The following is a 7,963-nucleotide window of genomic DNA, read 5'->3' as shown; positions in this document are numbered from 1 at the left end:
TTCTCACTCTAACAGGTAGAGATGTGTTCTTAAAATACTCAAACCCCAAGCATTTCCCCCTCCATCCCTCTCCCATCATCTCTCTACCACCCTGTATAATATGTCTGTACCCTGCTCTGACTCTGGCAGTTTGTTTCAATGCCTTTGGATCCTGCCTGAAAAAGAAGCTGAGCAACATGATCCCTTTGACCCACTGCTGGAGCAAATTTATTAGAGATATAGGCATGAGAAATGAAAGGGAAGTAAAACAATTCCAGCTTATTGTGTGTCTTTCTTTCATACCCCTAATCCGGTTTACACATCACGCCTACATGTCTCAATGGGGCATTATACACTGTGGCAGAGGCTGCAGAAAATAAAAGGTGTTGGGGAGGGGAGAGACTGAACGGGGAAGGTGGGCATTTCACTCCATATTTATCTGACAAATTTCGTATCTCTAGACAATTGAAAGCAATCTGTTAAAAGCCTCTTCGCAAAACTGTTCCAAATGGTGCTAAAACTCCTGTTCAAACAGCTTGTCAGATTATGACAAAAATATATAACCAGAAATTAGATACACTTCTCACAATGAGTTTAACATAAAGCTAGTTGGTGTATTTAGATGGTAGGGCCTATTGGTGTCACCTTGGTTCAACATTTTAATTTAAAAAGATCATGGATTCAAAGGCATTTTATTGCCTGGCTGGAAGGATGCTGGGTGACAACTGGAACACACACATTCACTATTGAAAGGCCCTTGTTTTACAACACAGGGCACAATGCACCTGAGGCAACAATGTATCCCTAAGAACCACCCAGAAATAATAAGTTACAGTAACAAAGGATGACACCAAAAAGCATTGTCTTGCTTTGTGGAGGCAACTAATTGCATGTTGAAGTACTGGAGCCAAGAAGAAGAAGAAAAAAATCCGAACACACACAGAACGATGGAAATGACTATTGTGGTTCAAGAACTCAGTGGTCCAATTATTAACTATTTAGAGGCATCCAATGAGGGAGGAAGGAAGGATAAAAAGGGGAAGATAATCGTCTCACCCGGGTCCAACACAACACGGGTCTCTGGTGTGGTTCACGAACAAAACTCCTTGTGGTTCTTATGAGACAGACACTGACACACTAGAGATTTTAAACATGGGCTGAAGTACATGAAGACATACCACGTGTCAGCGAAAGCAGCCTTTGGGAACCGGAGGGTCCCTCTGTTGGGATCGACTCTTTCTATGAGGGTCTGGGTCAGTAAGACTACTTCGAGGCTCCCCTGAGGCCCCACACAGCGTTCTGGGCACTGCGTCACCCGCCCACCTCTTTAATGGGTGACAGGCACCAGAGTGCCGGATTCCGTAGGCACAGGAGTCAGCACACACCCCTCTCCTCTACCCATGCCCAGCGGTGAACTCAGAGCGCCCTTGGCCTCCCCCCCCCCCCATGAACCGCAGCAGGGAGGAGCCCGCGGCTTTGACAAGGCGCTTCTCTGCGCTCTAGGTGTCGCGTTCGGCCAGGTGTCCGCGCGCGCCGCCGTCAGCCCTGCGTGTGGGTGCACGGGTCCCCTCCAGTTGGCGTCCCCTGCTCCCAGAAAAGCGTCTGCGGCGCGCGTGCTCCCTTGAGCAGACCCCTGCCCTCCCCCAGCGCTGTCACTCTCTCCACCAACCCCACCATCAGCCTGGCTGCCTGAGCTGGCCAGGCAGTAGTCGCCACCCGGCTGGAGGAACGGAAGCCAAGGTGGCGACCCTTTCAAGGGTGCAAATAGGGTCCCAGGCGACCCCCTCCGTGGGAACCACCCCGGAGTCATTTCCCCCTCGCGCCACAGTCAGTTCTCCTCACTGCCGGGTCGGCCTGGGGGCAGGGGTCCCGGCGTTCGAGCTGCAGACGAGCGTAGGGACGCGGACCCTGATCCTGCACCCCGGAGCTGCAGCCTCCCGGCCGCCCGCCCTCCTCGCCGGCCCAGGGGTCGGGGCTAAGCGCGAGGAGTCCCCGGGGGCACGGCGCACTCACCATAGCCGGCCTCAGCCCCTGGCCGGAGCGCAGCTGCGGATGGCGCGGACGCTGGCCGTGAGGTTCACATCAACTCCTTTTATTAATTTCCCGGGGCCCCCCTTGGCTGGTGCTGCGTGGCTCTGTCTTCTCCCTGTCCCCCTTCGTCTCCCCCGGGCCCTGTCGCCGCGGGTCTCTTTGTCTGCCCTGTCGCCGTCTCTTTCCCCGGACTTCGTCTTCTCCTCCTCCTCCGTCTTTACAAAAGGAACGGAAAGTGTAAAAACCCCGGCGCGCGGGGCCGCCGCAGGCTTTCGGCGGAGTGCGGCGCGGACTCACAATTACAAGCCTGTTTCTATTAAGCAGGTCCATGGCCCTCGGCGTGGGTGGTCTGCCGCGCCATAGGCAGGACCTGTCAGGGTCACGTGACGGATCCGAAAACTTTACCCCTTTACAATAAACCCAAGGAAGGCAAAGTAAACCGGAGAAACGTGCTATCAGTGCAGCCCTCCCGGGTAAACAGGCTGCCCTCCCCGCCGTCCTGGGAGGCGCCCGGCCCGGCGAGCCCTGGCGAGCCCTGGCAGCCCCCCTGCACGCCCCCCGCGGCCTCAGTGCGGGGGGTCCTCGGCCCTCTTCTCCGCCAGCCGGCGCTTCCCCCCCTCGCTCCCCCCCATGGCTGCGTTCCTTTTGGCCGCGTTTCCAGAACCCTGGGTTGGGGAGGATGGAGGGGGGCGAGCGAGGAAGTGCGTTTTAGCAACCCCACGGTCTGCAAAGTGTGTATGGGGGGGGGCTTCCAAAAGACAGCACCTTACCCCTCCCCGCCTGCTCGCTTTCCCACAAAGCGCTGAGAAGCTGTCAGCTTTCCAGTTGACAATCCCCAGGCACATAGCAGGGTCCTGGGCATATCAGAGAGGTTTCCTGGGAAAGGAGACCTATGTGGGTACTGGGTTAGAAGCCGGGGGTGGGGTGGGGGGGGTGAGCTTGGTTTTTTTTTTTTTTTTTTGCTGACCGGTGAACCCACTTCTTCTGAAGACACCAAGGAGGTGGGGCTCTTTGGAATCCAAACTGGGAAACTGGTGGAGAGATCCTAATTGATATTTGCTTCCTTTCCCCCTCCAATTACGGTGGTTTTTGGGGGATACCACCCAAATGATCCCACCCACGCTGCTGCTTTCCCGGTACCAGATAGCCTCCAGCGATTGGTTTGGAGTGGGGGTGCTGGTGGGACCTGCTGGGCCTCTCCCCTTGAATCTCAAGGGTCTGTTCAGGAAAGATTCTCATGTATCTGTTAAAGTGCTGGGTACACCCTGTTTCATATAGAGCTGGGAGATGTCGTTTTAAATGGACTACATTATAAAGGCGAATTATGAATGATAAAGCAAGGGGGTCAAGGTGAATGCTATCAAGAATTCACTAGCTGGTCTTCCAGCAGAGCCGCCTGCCCAACATTGTGCAAGCTAGGTAGGCAAACCTACACTACGAAGCCACACCCCAGCTCCCAAAGCCAGCCTGTGGGTCTTCATTCTAGCTGATTGTGATTAGGTGTGTGTGGGGACATGCCCAAGCCCACGAGTTATTAAATAATAATAATAACAACAATAATAATAATCCCAGGAGTTACCATTTATCCCTCCCCACAAGATGATCTCCTTTAATAGGATCATTTTAGTTCCCAGAATTTGCACATGAAGAGCTTTATGTAATTAAGCATCAGAATGCTGGACAAACCTGTGAATGAAGCTGGTCTAGGAATAGGTTTCATGCCAGCTGACTTTAGTCAAAGCGAACTGAAATGAATGCTAGCCAAACGCTGGATTCTGAGTCATAACTGAAGAAAAGGAAGAATGGAAGGAAGCGAGGAAGGGAAGGAAGGAAACAGAGAAACAGAAGAAGGAAAGGAAGAGGAAGGAAAGGGGGAAGAGAGAGGGAAGGGGGAAAGAAAAAGAAAACGGGAGAAAAGAGAACAAAAGGAAGGGGACGGAGGAAGGAAGGATGGGAGAGAGGGAAGAGAGAAAGGGGGAGGGAGAGGAAGGAAGGGGAGGGAAGTAAGAAAAAGGGTGAGGGGGGAGGAGGGAGAGGGAGGGACTCTCTCCCCACAGGGCAGCAAAAACACCACACCAGCATCTCCCTTGACAGCAGCGTATCTAAAGACCCTCTCTTTAATCTGTAAGTATGGGTGGACTTCTGGAAAAGTAGCTACATCTCCAAATAGAGTGATGTAGAGTATGAAAGAGAAAGGAGGTAAGAAAAGATGGATATGCAAAGGACATTTGGATCCCCTCTAGTAAAAGCTGTTAGGTGGGAGAATTCCCGGCATTTTCTAATTAAAAGGAAAACCTCCTTTGTAGCACATGTGGATACTTGTTCCTTTTGAATTTGATCAAGGCTGATAAGGACAAACACTCCTTTGGAGGGCCTTAGTAGATGTTAGCGGTGTGTGTAATGCTGGACCTTTCTTTGGCACTCGGTTTGCAAATACAGGATTCAGCACAGGGCTTGGAAGAGGCCTGGGCAATGAGGGACACTCCCTGACCTTCCCCCAAATCATCTCCACTGGGAATATAGAAGGGGAGACACAGACACACAGCACTCGGCCTTAGTGAAAACAAGGCCCTCACCCATGGAACTGAAATATCTGTGTTCATATTTTAGTTCCTGGCCTTGAAGTTGGGAAAGACTGTTTTCAGGACAGATACTTAAAATTGGGGGAGAACAGCAAAATGAGGCAGGAAGAAGCAAGATTTCTGTGCTGACATTGAAAACATAGGAAGGGAACACAGACAGCCTTCTCCTAAAGCAACCTGCCCTCCTCTTTGCAAAATCACCCAAGGTTGTACCTCCCCTCTACCCATTGGATGTTCAAAGTACTTAGCCTCGTTGAAGAGCTTTCCCAGGGAGGGTCAAGCTGGCTGCAATTCCCTCATGTGTTACTTTTTGGCATTTCTGGGACTCCAGCAAAGGGGGGCATTTCTCATCAAATGGCTACTTCAGTTTTCTAACATTGCTTATGCCCCATCCCTTCCAGAAAACCAGCTTCAGAGCCACACAGTCTGACAACCCATTTGGCATGGAGGTGTTAATGACCTAGGAGTCTACCAGACAACACAGCTTAACTCTGGCTTGTCTGGACTGATAAGAAATTGGCATGGAGGTGTTAATGGCTCAGGAGCTACTAGGTAGTGCTGGGTAACTTGGTTTTTTAGGACATAGCCAGAGGAATCATTCCCAAACTGGAGATTTCAGAGAGGGAAGCCAGACGGAGACTGAAGGCTACAGAGTGGAAACAGACCATGCAGAGGCATGATCAAGTCCATGACATCGCTGCCTGTCTTGAATGCAGGCACTGGAGATGTTGCTGCCCTGTATGAATGCATGTCCATGTGCACACACTCCCTGCCTAAGCATGTCCATTCCTTTGCCCCCACAAGGAGCTCAAACACCTGGAAAGCTTTCAAATGAATGACAGGCTCCTAAAGAGGCATCTGCCCACAGTTGGGAGGCTCTTCTCATCAGGGTGGATGCCACTCTTGCCCAGAGCTGGTAGCTGTACCATACTGACCACACTTTGGGTGTGGCCATCCATTGAATCTGGCATTAGGTATGCCCTCAAACTTTCCTGAAAGTGTTCTTGCTCTACACAGGGATTCCAACTCTGTAGTGACTGCCGCAGACCCACCCCACCCACCCCACCCCACCCCCACCCCCGCCCGAGACCAGCCCCTTCCCTGTGAGAAAGATAACCACAAGTGGCTAAGCCACCTGGTAGAATGAAGGCTTTGAGGACCAGAGGGGTAGATAAGAAATGTTTAAGGGTGAATGTGTTTGTTAAAACATGGACTGAAGGAAATCGTTTAAAGAGCAAGAACAAAAAGAAGGAAAACAAGATTGCCCACTGACAAAGCCATGGTGTGCTACAAATAGAAGAAAGGAGGGAATGAGGCAAATCCCAGGGGTGTTATAAGCCAAAGGCTCCATGGAGCCTCCCCGCTGAAGAGGAGGAAGGAAGAATCGGTGTTGAGGCTAGGGATGTGGCCCAGTGGAGGATGGGCGCTTGCCTAGCATCACAAAGCCTGGCTCTGATGGACATGCAGTACAACATCAACTGAGCCTAGGGGCCTGTGCATGTAACCCCAGCAGGAGGCTGAGGCTGGAGGCTTGTTCCACCATCTCCCAGAAGACCATCCATACTTTCAAAAGCTAACACATTCCTAAGGAATGCTGGTTATCTTTAAAAAAGAAAAGAAAAAAAAAATGGCTTTGGACATCCAGCACAACTTTTTTTTTCTTTAAACCCCCAAAAAGATGAACACTGCCAGTCTCATAATGAATCCATCTTCTTTATTGATTTCAGTAAATTCTTTAACAAAGTGCCAAGTGGTTTCCAAAGCTTGCTCATCAAATTCACCTGAGAAGTTAGCTCTTTCTGTCTGTCTGTCTGTCTGTCTGTCTCTGTGTGTGTGTATTATGCGAAAATCAATTATTCACCATCATCCTCCCTATTCCAGGTCTGTAGAATCATAATTTCAGACATGGGCATATGTATTTTTTTTTTAAAAATAATTCTCTTAAAGTGATTATATAGGAAAATGTTCATGGTAGGATCTAGGCGTGGGCATACGTGGTGTTATTTTGTTTATGATCTAACAAATAAAGCTTGCCTGAAGATCAGAGTGCAAAGCCAGCCGCACTGGTCAGTCATAGAAGTCAAACACTGGTGGTACACACCTTTAATCCCAGCACTTGGGAGACAGAGGCAGAGGGGTCTCTGTTAGTTCAAGGCCACCCTTGGCTACATGAGATTGAATATGTCTAAAAGAGAAACAAAACACTTGGGATCACAGGCCTTTGATCCCAGCACTAAGGAGGTGGAGAAAGGACTGATGAGGCTGGGTGGAGAGGGGAATAAAGGTGGGAGGAGACAGGAGCTCACAGCAGTGCAGGCTTTCTGAGGAGCAGTATAGTGTGAGGAATTTGTGCTATGGGCATACATGGTTGCTGGTGGTAAAACTTGCACCTTCAGTGTATGTTTAAGGTTTTTCATTATAAAACAACAGTATGAAGGTCAAACGCTCCTACAGACTGTTAGGTTTCACACCGGGGACAAATGGCTGAGATGCCTATTTAACACAGCAAACTGGACTCTGGCCACCAGGTTCTGCCTTCATCTCTCAGTCCCTGCCTGTTCCAGGGCCATCCTGGCTGGCATAAATAGCAGCATAGGCCTTTGGCTGTCAGACGCAAGTCTAATTTTCCTGTGGAGAAGCAATTTGGAAAAACTGACCTTACTCTGACCAGGTAGTGTAGAGCAGTCAACCCAACAACGGCCACAATTTGATCAGAGCCCTGGAAGCAGGTGAGGCACGGGGCAGTTTTCCTCAGTAGTTAGCATCACCACAATCCACGTGGAGCTGCTGTACTCCATCTGTCCTCTTTGGGGAACTTAAGCGCTCTCTCTAGGAGAGGGCCTTTCTCTCTACAATGGGAAGGTTTTTATTAAACATTTAAATGCCATATTCTGCAGATCTCTGAAGAGTTTGAGGACATCTGAGATGAAGAAAGAAAGGAAAGGACAAGCCTCAATGTGTTTATTTGGGACCAAGCCCCTGTGGCCCCCAATGGGACAGAAACTTCCACCCACAAACTCCCTTCAAGAGCAGAGGACAAACCTCAGGAGCATGATCGCATTGGAAAGTTTGGGTCAAGAGAAGTCTCCTGTATTAGTCAGATTTCCTGAAGGGTGTATTCTGGTAGTCAACTATGACTGTCTTGCATCAGAAAAAATGAGAATATGATTGTTATGCAGTCCACAAGACTGGATATCTCAGCAGTCCCAATCTGGTGCTGAAATTCTGGAGGATTCCTGGAGAGCTGCTGGTTTTCAGTCTACCTTGGAATACTGAGGATGCTGGGCTTAATATTGGTTACAGTAACAGGATAGATGAACTTGCTAACAAGTGAGGCCTCTGCCTCCTGAATGCTGGGATTAAAGTTGTAC

This window comes from Phodopus roborovskii, unplaced genomic scaffold, assembly GCF_943737965.1.
Source record: "Phodopus roborovskii unplaced genomic scaffold, PHOROB, whole genome shotgun sequence".
In the NCBI taxonomy this organism is placed as follows: domain Eukaryota; kingdom Metazoa; phylum Chordata; class Mammalia; order Rodentia; family Cricetidae; genus Phodopus; species Phodopus roborovskii.
Note: the sequence above shows the minus strand (reverse complement) of the source record.